This window comes from Lepidochelys olivacea (genome assembly GCF_965140295.1).
Source record: "Lepidochelys olivacea isolate rLepOli2 genome assembly, chromosome: 21".
NCBI lineage: Eukaryota > Metazoa > Chordata > Testudines > Cheloniidae > Lepidochelys > Lepidochelys olivacea.
In genome coordinates this window covers 18,281,104-18,295,493 of record NC_140431.1, presented here as the reverse complement: position 1 = coordinate 18,295,493, position 14,390 = coordinate 18,281,104, and positions in this window count along the sequence as shown.

Genomic DNA, 14,390 nt, shown 5'->3' with positions numbered 1-14,390 from the left:
AAGCAGTACTATCGGAGGCGGGTAGGAGTTCATGGCCATGTTGATTGCAATACAGCTCTGCCAAAGCCAGCATCGTCTCTTGCCTGTGGGGTGATGGCATAGGGCATTGTGAACGTATGTACTGAAGACCATGTCGCAGCCCTGCAGATGTCCTGGATAGGGACATGCACCAGGAAGGCCGCCAAGGACGTGTGAGCCCTGGTCAAGTGAACCTTAACTATAGACAGCTGCTCGGCCTGAGCCAGCTCATAACAGGTCCAGATTCAGGTCATGGTCCAATTTGGGATCCTCTGCGAGACCCTTCATCCAGTCTGCTGTCACGACAAAGAGCTGGGTCAGCCTGTGGAAGGGCTTGGTGCACGCCAGGTAAAACACTAGGGCTCGCTGGACATCCAAAGAGTGCAGCCACCTCTCCTCATTGACTGAGTGTGGCTTTGGACAGAACACTGGGAGGAAGATATCCTGGTTGATATGAAAAGGGGACACCACCATAGGCAGGAAAGCTAGATGAGGTCGCAGCTGTACCTTATCCTTGTAGAATACCATATAAGGAAACTGTGAAGTAAGGGCCTTAATCTTGGATACATGCCTTGCCGAGGTAACAACTACAAGGAAAGCAACTTTCCACGACAGATGGGAAATGAAACAAGAAGCCATAGGTTCAAAGGGTAGGCCCATGAGCGTGGAGAGGACTAGGTTGAGGTCCCATTAGGGAACTGGATCCTGGACCAGTGGGTCCATTAGGAACCTGATCGACATCTCATGCGAGAACACTGATCTGCCCTGGACACACTGGTGAAAAGCTGATATGGCTGCCAAGTGCACCTTGATGGAAGAAAGCACGAGGCTTTGGTGCTTTAGGTGGAGCAGGTAATCCAGGACAGACAGACGATGGTCAGGGAGATGCTACGCTCCAACGCCTAGCAGGAGAACTGCTTCCACTTTGCCAGGTAAGTCGCTCTTGTGGAGGGCTTTCTGCTTTCCAAGAGAACCTGCTGTACCTGGCTAGAGCAGGGCCATTCCTCTGGGTTCAGCCACACAGCAGCCAAGCCGTGAGATGAAGATAGGGAAGGTTCGGGTGCAGGAGCAGCCTGTGGTCCTGCAAGAGTAGGTTCGGTCGGCTGGGCAGCGGCCATGGGGAAGCCACTTCCAGATCCATGAGTGTGCTGAACCAGTTCTGGTGAGGTCATGTCAGGGAGATCATGACTCGCGCCTTGTCCCTTTTGATTTTCGATAGGACCCTGCTGATCAGCAGAATCAGCAGGAATGTGTACATCAGATTCTCCTGGCCATGACAAAAGAGAGGCATTGAAGAGGGCAGCCCTGCTGAGTCCTTGGAGAGAACAGAATTGATGACACTTCCTGTTCTATCTGGTGGCAAACAGGTCCACTTGAAGAGCCCTCCACTTCCGGAAGAGCACCCAGACAACCTCTGAGTGGAGCGACCACTCATGGTGAGAGAAAAAGGACCTGCTGAGGCAATCTGCCAGCGTGTTCCAGGCGCTGGGAGATGAGAAGCTTCCAGATGGATCGCATGCTGGATGCAAAAGTCCTACAGGTGAAATCCTTCCTGACAGAGAACCAATGAGCAGGCTCCCCCTTGCCTGTTGACATAGAACATCAAGGCCGTGTTGTCAGTCAACACATGCACTACTCAACCGGACAGCTGGGGAAGGAAGATGCCGCATGCTAGGTAGATGGTTCTGAGCTCCCTGACGTTTATATGTAATGCCAGCTCCGCTGGAGACCATGTCCCCTGGATCCACAGCTTACTGAGATGTGCTCCCCAGCTGAGGTCAGAAGCATCTGATATCAGGGAGACTGCGGGCCATGGATTCTGGAACAGCACTCCCTCCAGCACCACCCTGGGGTCAGTCCACCACTGCAGAGAGGTAAGTACCTTCGGTGGGATCGCGATGACCTTGTCCAGATGATACCTGGATGGGGAATAGGCTGGCTAGCCAAAGTTGAAGGGGCCACAGTCTGAGCCTCACATGGCAGATGAAATACGTGTATGCTGCCATGTGCCCCAATAGTCTGAAGCTGACCCAGGCTGTGGTGAGTGGGTGTGCTGAGATGCTGGTAATGAGATCTGATGTTGTCCTGAACCTGTCCTGCAGTAGGAATGCCCTGGCTTGAGTAGAGTCGAGTACTGCTTCGATAAACTCTATCCTTTGGACCGGGATTAATGTCATGGGGTTTTTTTTTGTTATGTTTTGTTTTTTGTCGTTTATCAGCAGGCCCAAGGCACGGCACATGGCTTGCAGCACGGTGACACTGCGCTGGACTTGGGTCCTGGAGTGGCTTTTGATGAGCCAGTCATCAAAGTACGGGTAAATGTGGTTACCCCGATGTCTGAGGTAAGCCACTACTACTGACATGCACTTGGTAAACACCCTCGAGGCTGTTGCCAGGCTGAAAGGGAGCACTGCAAACTGGTAGTGGGCAGTCCCCAACATGAAGCGCAGGAAATGTCTGTGTCCATGGAATATCGATACATGAAAGTAAGGGTCCTTTAAATCGAGGGTGGCGTACCAGTCTCCTGGATCCAGGGAAGGGATGATGGAGGCCAGGGAGACAATGCGAGACGTGAAATATTTGTTGAAGTTTCGTAGGTCCAGGATGGGTCTTAGACCAACCCCCTTGGCTTTTGGGATTAGAAAATAACAGGAGTAAAACTCCTTTCCCCTGAAATCTTGGGGAACATCCTCACAGCTCCCACCTGCAGAAGGCCCTGCACCTCCTGAGCAAACATGCTATCTCGTGAGAGGGGTCCCTGAAGAGGGATGGGGGGGAACAGAAATAAATTGAAAGGTATAACCATGAGCCTTTGGGGGGAGGGATAGCTCAGTGGTTTGAGCATTGGCCTGCTAAACCCAGGGTTGTGAGTTTAATCCTTGAGGGGGCCATTAGGTGAGGATGAAGAGGAGGCGGGCACCAGCGATTCTGCCACTTCCGTCGTCTCCTGCATGGGCACCTCCGCTGTGGCCAGGTAGCCCTGTGGAGTCCTCTCTAGAGTCACATCTGTGTCGGTGGGTGGGGTGGGCAGGAGATTGTTGCTGACCGCTTATGTGATGCCCCTGAGGCCGACGTATGCCCCTGCGAGGGATTCCAGAGGTGCCAGGGGAGGGCCACTAACCTTGAGGCCAGACTGCACAGGGAGGTGCTGAGGGAAAGGCCAGTGCCTCTGATGGGTAGCCCTGACCCGCTGGTAAGGATGACTCCTTGCTGTCAGAGCCTGAGGAGGAAGGCCCATGTCTGGAGGACCAGGACGGTGCCAAGGCCGTCTGTCTGTGCCGTTCCCGGAGCTCTGCTGAGAATTTGCACGAAGGCAGTGACCCTCGATGCCATGATCCCAGTGACCGGCATTGGCGTTCGGCAGATCAGCAATGGTAACCCAGCAATCTATGCCTTAGTGAGCGATCCATCACATGGGAGTGGGAACAGGAGTGGGGACCAACAGCGCACCAACAGTGAGCTGTTCCAGTGACCAGTAATGGGGCTCTCTGGACCAGCGGGTTGAACTGCTGGAGCGGTGCCGAACACTGGGAGAGTGACTCGGGTGTTCCTGGCACTGGGGCAGTGGGGACGAGTGCCACACCTCTGCAGGTCTGCGCCATTGCGTCTCCTCAAGCCCAAGTAGAGCTGTCCAGGGGCCGACACCATAAACTCTGATGGGTGGACTGACCTGTGTCCATGGCATGGTAGATCTGCTCTGGTGAGCACTGGCAGGACACTCTCTGTGGTGAGGAGTGGTAATGCACTGATGGGGACTGTTGGAAGGGCCCAAGGCAGCTTTTCCACTGAAGCAGGGCACCTCCGTGGCTGGCAGGAGCAGCACCAGTAGGGACAGAATGTCCCTCCTTTGTGGCCTGAAAGGCCTCCAGTGTGGACGGCACCACTAGGTGCCGAATGCTTCCGCCGCTTCCCAGGATGGTGGGCAGGTCTTGGAGTGGGCTAGCCTGTTTCTCGGGAGCTGGGGCCCGGCCTTTGTCCAGGGGTGAAGAGCTGCCCCTCATGGGTCTTTGCTCTCCTCTGGGTGTCCTTCATAGAATCATAGAATATCAGGGTTGGAAGGGACCCCAGAAGGTCATCTAGTCCAACCCCCTGCTTGAAGCAGGACCAATTCCCAGTTAAATCATCCCAGCCAGGGCTTTGTCAAGCCTGACCTTAAAAAACTCTAAGGAAGGAGATTCTACCACCTCCCTAGGTAACACATTCCAGTGTTTCACCACCCTCTTAGTGAAAAAGTTTTTCCTAATATCCAATCTAAACCTCCCCCACTGCAACTTGAGACCATTACTCCTCGTTCTGTCATCTGCTACCATTGAGAACAGTCTAGAGCCATCCTCTTTGGAACCCCCTTTCAGGTAGTTGAAAGCAGCTATCAAATCCCCCCTCATTCTTCTCTTCTGCAGACTAAACAATCCCAGCTCCCTCAGCCTCTCCTCATAAGTCATGTGTTCCAGACCCCTAATCATTTTTGTTGCCCTTCGCTGGACTCTCTTCAATTTATCCACATCCTTCTTGTAGTGTGGGGCCCAAAACTGGACACAGTACTCCAGATGAGGCCTCACCAATGTCGAATAGAGGGGAACGATCACGTCCCTCGATCTGCTCGCTATGCCCCTACTTATACATCCCAAAATGCCATTGGCCTTCTTGGCAACAAGGGCACACTGCTGACTCATATCCAGCTTCTCGTCCACTGTCACCCCTAGGTCCTTTTCCGCAGAACTGCTGCCTAGCCATTCGGTCCCTAGTCTGTAGCTGTGCATTGGGTTCTTCCGTCCTAAGTGCAGGACCCTGCACTTATCCTTATTGAACCTCATCAGATTTCTTTTGGCCCAATCCTCCAATTTGTCTAGGTCCTTCTGTATCCTATCCCTCCCCTCCAGCGTATCTACCACTCCTCCCAGTTTAGTATCATCCGCAAATTTGCTGAGAGTGCAATCCACACTATCCTCCAGATCATTTATGAAGATATTGAACAAAACCTTCCCTTTACAGGCTTTGATAACTATCTACACGGAATGGCCCTGTTTACCTTTCTAACGGGTACTGGGGAGGGGGATTGATGCTGGTCGGCCGGTGGTGCGCGCCACAACAAGGCCACCATGCTGGGAGCAGAGTCCGACCTAGACGGCTGTGGTGCCGGTATAAGTGCTGACTCCCTAAGGAGTGCTTGGAGATGCATGTCCTGTTCCTTTTTGGTCCGAGGCTTTAACATTTCTACAAATGCAACACTTGTTGCTGACGTGAGTTTCCCCCAAGCACCTCAAACAGCTACTGTGGTGGTCACTGACTGGTATGGGTTTTCTGCACTAGTCACAGGGTTTGAAGCCCAGGGAGCGGAGCATGCCCAGTCCCGAGGCTAAGTCCCATCCAGGACTACAAACTAACCTAAAACTAGACTAAGGGAACTAAAACTATTAACTTTTTTTACAACTATTTACAACCAAGTTCGCAACGAGCAGTTGAGAGGAGACCGCTTGCTGAGGTGAGGAATCATCCCAGCACCGTCAGTGGCGAGAAGAAGGAACTGAGGGTGGGCAGCACCCCTTATACCATGGCAGATGCCCGCCACTCCGGAGGTTGCCAGAGCCGGTCCTCTATGGATACCACAGAGTGACAGACTTCCGGCACCAGTGCATGGGGGGAGGGATAGCTCAGTGGTTTGAGCATTGGCCTGCTAAACCTAGGGTTGTGAGTTCAATCCTTGAGGGGGCCATTTAGGGATCTGGGGCAAAAATTGGGGATTGGTCCTGCTTTGAGCAGGGGGTTGGACTAGATGAACTCCTGAGGTCCCTTCCAACCCTGTGATTCTATGCATGTGGTGAGCAGACACACCTACAAGGGAATGAACATGAGCAAACACTCAAAGAAGAACTAGTTGGTTTTTGTTTTTTTTAGACCAAGCCAGTAGAAATAATGTGACTCCACACCTCTTTGACAGGTTGTGACAGAGCTTCTCTAGTAGGAGGGTTCCCTTTTCTTTCTCCATGTCCTGCAGGATGTGGAAGAGTTTATGCAGCTTCCCAGATAAAGATGCTGGAAGGAAATCAAGGCAGCTGCCATTCTGCCTATCAAATGCTGGAAGGTCCTGGTACCACTTGGGGGATTTTCAAGACAGCCTGTGGGCATCTCAGAGGACTCTCTCACCTTTTTTTTAAATTTTTTTCATTCTCTGTCTGAATCTATACCCAGGAGCATCACTGGTCTGGGTGTCCCTGTTGTCTCCTTTTATAGAGGACTGTTTTCTGTGAAGATGATGACCATAGGGCCAGAAAGCCCACGAGGTACAGTAGACACAGGTAGGACACTCTTGGTGTCTGAAGTCTTGAGTTGTTCCCCTTCCAGAACCAAGCTCCACATGAGGAACATCATGAATAAGGGGGAACCAACTTTTCTTGGTTCCAGGAACTCCATGGTACCAAGCTCAGATCTGGTAGAAGCAGAGAATCCCCATGGGTCTGCTGGTACCAGCTTGCCTCTGAGCGAGGCGCCGAATGATGTGCACAGGAGTAGGAGATACCAGGAGACTGATAGTTAGGTTTAAATGAAAGTCAGACACCAACTTCTTAGGGAATGGGTCTAAGCACTACCATATCACTGTGAAATGCAGTAGTAGGACAATATGCCATTAGCACTTCGATCTCACCAGCCTGCCAGAGGTAATCTATAGGGGCAGCAGGTATCGTAGGCGGGGGGAGGCTGTGCCTTCCCAAACTGCCTAGTATGGCCCTACCCATACTCCACTGCCAGGCCAGGCCCCCTCCTGCAGTTTCCAGTGCTTTGCCCTGGCCCAGGCTGGCTGGGGCTAGGCTGGCTTGCCTCCCGCAGAGATTCGGGGTGGCTGGTGCTAGGGCTGTGCTGCCTGCCTGGCACTCGGACTGTGCCACCTGGGCCTGGGGGCGCTGCAGCTGTGCTGCCTGGAGCACCAGGCCTGGGAGTGCTGGGCCTTGCTGCCTGGTGCGCTGGGGCTGGGTCCTCACTCCCACACCACCCGGTGCTGGGGCCAGGGGGCACAGTGGAGGTGGGGCTCTTGTGGGGGTGGAGGAATGGTGGGGGCAGAAGGGGAGTGGGAGGGGCAGGGCCTCAGGTACAAGGGGAGGGCCAGGGGCTAGTCTTCCCCAACAGCCAAGTCACCGGATGCCCATGGTAATCTGCCAGATTGCAGTTTGTTTCTGGCAGCTGAAGACGCATGGAGTTAGCCCATTAAAGTGACACCATTTCACAGTTTGATTGCTTCCTGGCAGTGGGGACGAGTGGACAAAGGAGCTTACTTATCTGTAACTGGAGGTTCTCCTAGATGTGTGGTCCCTATCTATATTCCAGTGTGGGTTACATCATGCATCCGGAGTTGGAGAATTTGAAAGTAGTGTCCATTGATCAATGCTTGTGCCCTCACTTGCCTCGTGCTTGCGATGAAAGATTGGCTAGACCGACCGCATCTCCAGTTCTTTCTCCACCATGAATCTGGAGGAACTGAAGCAGAGGGGCGAGGGTCAGGAAGTGGAATACAGATAGGAACCACACGTCTTGAAGACTTTCAAGTTACAGGTAAGTAACCTCCTCTTCTTCTTCCTCTTCTTTGAGTGATGGTCCCTATTGTATTCCATTGTGGAAGACTGACATGCAATACCTAATTAGGAGGAGGATGTGAGGATAAGTATGGAGAGCTAATGCAGAGGCATCAGCTGTGAAGTCCTGCACCAGGGGCATAGTGTGCTGCAAATGTGCACAGAATTCCACGTGGCCTCCTTACAGACATCTATAAGAGCACATCTTGCTGAGATGCCATGGTCATTGCTAGAGCTCTGGTGAGTGAGCTCGTACGCTAATGTGGGGAGGTAGATTTGAGAGCTGGTAGCAGACTCTCAAACTTAAACATATGAGATTTTGCTTTATGGTTGTTGCTGAAATAACTTCATACACACTAATGATATACATATTTGGACAGAACAATGGGTTTCAGCAAATCATGACCTTTCCTGTGATATCTTACATGGCATGCTTTGTGTAAAATATATCATACTTATGAGACAGGGTGCATTTAGGGCTATCAGGGTGCTGCTTCAAGGTACAGAGTGCCACAGTAGAGGATCATGAGGCAACACTTTGAATAATGAAACCAAACTTTATTAAAAAGGAAAATGCTTCCTTAAGGAAACAGGTATGCAATTACCACTTACACAATACTACAATTATACTTTTGCTCAAAGATGAAATAGCATATTAATGGGCGATTAGTCCACTGACAACAGAGTGATGTACAGCCTTATAATTCTGGACCCCAATGGTACAGTTTTTATGTTAATTGGAGCTGTCTCAAAATTTAGCAAGCTACTCCTTTTATAATTAATTATAATACCGGTTAACATTAAATTGTCCTTTACCATAATTATATTTCTGCTACCTTTGTATTGACTTTTACACATGATTTAAATTAACATTTGCACCAATGTCCTTCCCATACTAGACAGTATTTTAATAAAACATTTACAATTCTCAAAAACACACATTAAAAACCTTGGTTTCAGAAAAAAGAAAAGGAGTACTTGTGGCACCTTAGAGACTAACAAATTTATTTGAGCATAAGCTTTTGTGAGCTACAGCTCACTTCACACAAGTACTCCTTTTCTTTTTATTAAAAACCTTGCTGAAACTAGTGTTAACCAAAACTGTAGTATTGTGTCATGTCCTTGCTAACTTCAGTTTTTCCATCTTACTGTCTCCAGTTTATCTCTAACTTTTTCACACTAGCAACACTAATTTTCCATACTCCTCTGCAGTCAGGCTAACTTAGGCCAAAGCCTGGTTTCTACTTAACCTAAACCATCCTATAGGCTACAATGTCAAGGAGGCCACAAGGTTGAATGCCTAGTGACTGAGTGGCAATATAGCCTTATCTGGAGATTCCCTAGGGGAGGAAGGCATTGCATGTTTTGAGACCCAACAGCTTGACTCTGGGAAAAATGAGTGGGAGGAATATATTTGCCCTAGCCAAGATGCTGTCCTCTCCTTGCTAGGAAGGGAGAGTCCAGGTGCTAGGGGCTGGTAACATCAGCATTGAGGTCAGTGCCAGGGGGTCTAGCTTTAAAGCTAATAGTAGATACACTGGTACCATACTGTTACCAGATCCAGTGTCATGGGTTTTTCCCATGCAGGGCAGAGGCTTGGTGCTGAGCATAATCTTGGGTATGGCACACTGATTGGCCCTGCCAACAGGAGTGGAGGCACTGCCCTGCTTTAGTGGACCAAGGATAACCTGTGAAAGGGGTAAAAGTTTCCTTGCTGACACTGGCTGAGGGAGCTTTGGGTTAGAGTCTGTATGTACTGGGACACTGAAGGAAATGAATTTTTGAGAGGACAGGCCCTTTTTGGAGGCAGAGGGACATATTTCTGAACGTGGAGGTAATCTCTTAGATCCACCAGAAAGCATTTTAGCCAAGTTTCTCTCGAGCAGCAAGGTGTGTTGTCGACCTTCTGGCACAGCAAGAAATAGGCCAGAATGTGGTTCATGCTCAAAGAAAATGGCAATAATTGTGACCATTCCCTAAGACAGGTTTCAGAGTAGCAGCTGTGTTAGTCTGTATTCCCTAAGACAGTCATGGATGAGCAAGGCTTGAAGCCTCAAGGTTTGGGCTCAGATATTTGGTTGGGAAGGTGCCTTGGCATTAGAGTGAACCAGACTGATTAAAATAAAACCAAGGAGCTGCTAAAGGGCAGGAAGAGTGTTCTCTGTTGTGGGACACCAAGAAGAGAGGCTGCTATGGGGTCTTGCAGCCATAGGTAATCAGAGGGAACCGAGAGCTGATCAGGGCCACTCTACCCTATATGCCATTGGGTGGAGTGGACATGAGGATACCCAGAGTATAGCTGTAGCCCCAACAGAGACTGCTGGTCAAAAGAATACAATCTTGCCACCATGAGAGGGATCCACATGGACAAAGGCTTGAAAAAAGAACATAAAACCTTTTCATTTTAACCACTTCTTTTATTCCTTTTCACTGTAGAGGTTCTTTATATAGGGAAAACTCCTTTGCTTAATAGTCTTCATTTGGTGTTAAATGCTTCTATTGAGAGTCAGCTGTAGATGGTCCTGAGTTGTAGTCTTATTGTGATGTCTAAAACAAAACAGATGCACACACAAGAGACACAGGAATGAGAAAGAATAGCTCAGTCTCCTTCTCTCTTACGATAGATGTTTATTTAGTAATTTTACAGATCATTACCGTACAAATACCAAAATGCAATATTAACAAATACCAAAATGGACATTTTGTGTGAGACATGGTACAATGATCTGTTGAGCAGGTAGTCTTGGAACATGTGTAATTCCATGGGCAAGTTAATGATAGAAAGCTAAGGGAGGTGTCATTTGATTAATAAAAATGGACAGAATCATAATTTCAATGGGGCCACATTCTGTGATGTGGCAGGTAGGAACTCATGGCCCCCCCGCTCCACATCTTCTGGTTGGTGTGAAATTTTGATGTGTTTTCAGAAATGGGTTGATTTTAGTACCATTCAAAAGCCCTTTCTCCTATGAAGGTAATCATACCAAACCTTAGAGACTTGAACAATGATGTGAGATATATATTTGAGAAAATGTTTAAAAATCAACATTTTTAATTATACTTTAACACAGGCTTGTCAAACATGCAACTCTCCCTCAACTGACCATACCGTGTTATCAGTTAATGCACAGAACATAGCTGATTTTTTAAAAAAATTTTCCACATTACTATAAATGGAATTTATAGTATTTCTCTCTATATATAAATATAGTATTTCAAGATGATTTGCCATCATCAGCAAAAAAGGAAGTGATTCAGAGGAGTTGATTACAGTGTGTTTGTTTATTATGCCAAAAGAGTTTGTAGTGAGGCACTGGTTAAGGCATCAGCATCCAGCCAGAAATTACTGGAATCCATCCACAAATGGTACATGCATAGTTACATACCATACATTACAAAACATAATTAATTATAATCCCAAAGTAATTGATTACAAAAGCCTTGTTTTTACTTTGGTCTTGATCATTTATAGGCATCAATGGGGAGATGAAGAGTACTGACTAGTAGCTGAATCTTCAGAGAATTCCAGCATGGAGGACCTGGTTAAACACACAGCTTGGTGGCACCTTACATGCTATAGGAAGTGCACCCATAAAATAAATTTGGCAAGGTTGGAGAGAAAGTAAATCAAGCACCAGGAAAAAGTTGAAGACGCTGAGACAAGTGCCAGCTGTGGGTGAGGCTCGCCTTACACTTATTATTGGCAGAGGGGTAGCTCAGTGGTTTGAGCATTGACCTGCTAAACCCAGGGTTGAGAGTTCAATCCTTGAGGGGTCCATTCTGTCTCAGACTGCTCTCCCAGCAAGGAGACGACAACAGCTTGCAGTCCTACTGTACTGTCTGCTGGTGAGCACCCAGGAGACGAAGATGGCTAGTAGTTGTACTGCACCATCTGCTGCCAGCCTACCCCTTTCTCCCCCCCTCCATGAAATCAACAGTCATTTGGGGGGAGGGATAGCTCAGTGGTTTGAGCATTGGCCTGCTAAACCCAGGGTTGTGAGTTCAATCCTTGAGGGGGCCATTTAGGGATCTGGGGCAAAAATTGGGGATTGGCCCTGCTTCAAGCAGGGGGTTGGACTAGATGATCTCCTGAGGTCCCTTCCAACCCTGATATTCTATGATTAGTTGGTGTCTACTACAGACCACAAAATCAAACTAGGAAACAGGATGACACTATATACACATGTGTTGCTTTTTCTTCAGTAAGTTGGAAACCTGAAGGCATCCATTGAGCACAGTCTCAACACAAGAGAGAGGTGAGAAACAAGGGTACACTGCTGACTCCTATCCAGCTTCTTATCCACTGTAATCTCCAGGTCCTTTTCTGCAGAACTGCGGCTTAGCCAGTCAGGCCCTAGCCTGTAGCGGTGCATGGGATTCTTCCGTCCGAAGTGCAGGACTCTGCACTTGTCCTTGTTGAACCTCATCAGATTTCTTTTGGCCCAATCCTCCAATTTTGTCTGTCTAGGTCACTCTAGACCCTATCTTTACCCTTAGGCGTATCTACCTCTCCCCCCGAGCTTAATGCTATCTGCAAGCTTCTTGAGGGTTCAATCCATCCCATCATCCAGATCATTAATAAAAATATTGAAGAAAACCGGCCCCAGGACCTGGGGCACTCCACTTGATACCGGCTGCCAACTAGACATCAAGCCAATGATCACTATTGTCTTGATCTCTCTTTAAAACTTGTAATTCCACATAGTAATCCACCTGTGAACTATTTTAATAGTTTGAATGGCTTTGCTACAGGTATTGTCTGAGAAAGGACCCACTGAATAGAGATCGCAGACTATCAGATCACTTTAATCAAAATAGACATGGTGGAGTTGCCTGTCAGCATCCAGCCTGCTTTAACAATAATGGAAAGCCTTGGGCATGATCCTTTCATATCAGGTCTGCTTAAACTTTAACAGGGAAGATCTAAGCCATAGGAATGAGGTCTCCAAGTAGTTACTTGGATTGCCGTGAAATTCTCATGGAAAAACTCTAATAGACTCTCTACACCTGAACTGCCTATTGGACTATATAAGCCACTGAATTGATTCCAGACTTTTACAAATCAGCAGCCTCACCATCTCTGCTCTGAAACAGACTTAAGGACTTTACACTAATTTGTATGTATATTGATCTTTTAACCATTTATAACTTTTTTTTTTCCTTTTTATTGCTAAATCTTACACACTTACAGCCAATCCTTAATAAGTATCTGAAATATTCACTGACCTGGGGAGAAATGTATCGGATCCTTTGGGATTGTAAGAACTTGATTTATCGTGAATAGGGTTTTTAATAACCTCTCCCCATGGGTGCTGAAAGGGCCCTTACACTTTTTTTGAAATTGGACAAGCCTGGTCTGTCCACTTTTCGCCCCTCCGGCCAGGCTGGCAGTTGGAGCCTGGGCTGCAGGCCCCAGCCAGAACCAAGTCAGGGTAAGAGTTGTGCAGGTCACTGTGGAAAGCCACAGACCCTCCAGTCCTGGGCGGGGAACCTGTGGAAGGGAGACACAGGCCAGGGCCTGCTTTCCTATTCTTCCCCCCTTCCCCAGCAGGTGGAGGGTCCGGGACTCTTGGGGAAGAGCCCTTGGGGAAGAGGAGGGGCAGGGGCCCTTGGTGGGTAGAAAGCTGGCTAGATTGTCGGGCTCAACGGCTAGTGATCAATGGCTCCATGTCTAGTTGGCAGCTGGTATCAAGTGGAGTGCCCCAGGGGTCGGTCCTGGGGCCGGTTTTGTTCAATATCTTCATAAATGATCTGGAGGATGGTGTAGATTGCACTCTCAGCAAATTTGCGGATGATACTAAACTGGGAGGAGTGGTAGATACGCTGGAGGGGAGGGATAGGATACAGAAGGACCTAGACAAATTGGAGGATTGGGCCAAAAGAAATCTGATGTGGTTCAATAAGGATAAGTGCAGGGTCCTGCACTTAGGACGGAAGAATCCAATGCACAGCTACAGACTAGGGGCCGAATGGCTAGGCAGCAGTTCTGCGGAAAAGGACCTAGGGGTGACAGTGGACGAGAAGCTGGATATGAGTCAGCAGTGTGCCCTTGTTGCCAAGAAGGCCAATGGCATTTTGGGATGTATAAGTAGGGGCATAGCGAGCAGATCGAGGGACGTGATCGTTCCCCTCTATTCGACATTGGTGAGGCCTCATCTGGAGTACTGTGTCCAGTTTTGGGCCCCACACTACAAGAAGGATGTGGATAAATTGGAGAGAGTCCAGCGAAGGGCAACAAAAATGATTAGGGGTCTGGAACACATGACTTATGAGGAGAGGCTGAGGGAGCTGGGATTGTTTAGTCTGCAGAAGAGAAGAATGAGGGGGGATTTGATAGCTGCTTTCAACTACCTGAAAGGGGGTTCCAAAGAGGATGACTCTAGACTGTTCTCAATGGTAGCAGATGACAGAACGAGGAGTAATGGTCTCAAGTTGCAGTGGGGGAGGTTTAGATTGGATATTAGGAAAAACTTTTTCACTAAGAGGGTGGTGAAACACTGGAATGCGTTACCTAGGGAGGTGGTAGAATCTCCTTCCTTAGAGGTTTTTAAGGTCAGGCTTGACAAAGCCCTGGCTGGGATGATTTAACTGGGAATTGGTCCTGCTTCGAGCAGGGGGTTGGACTAGATGACCTTCTGGGGTCCCTTCCAACCCTGATATTCTATGATTCTATGATTCTCTCCACTTTTGGGATGGCTCCACGACCCCTGCATCCCACTATACAAAACCAGTTGTCTAGACGGAAACCAAAGGCTGGGATGCCTAAAGGGGGTTGTGGTTTTGGCTTCTTGTTAACCAGTATGATAA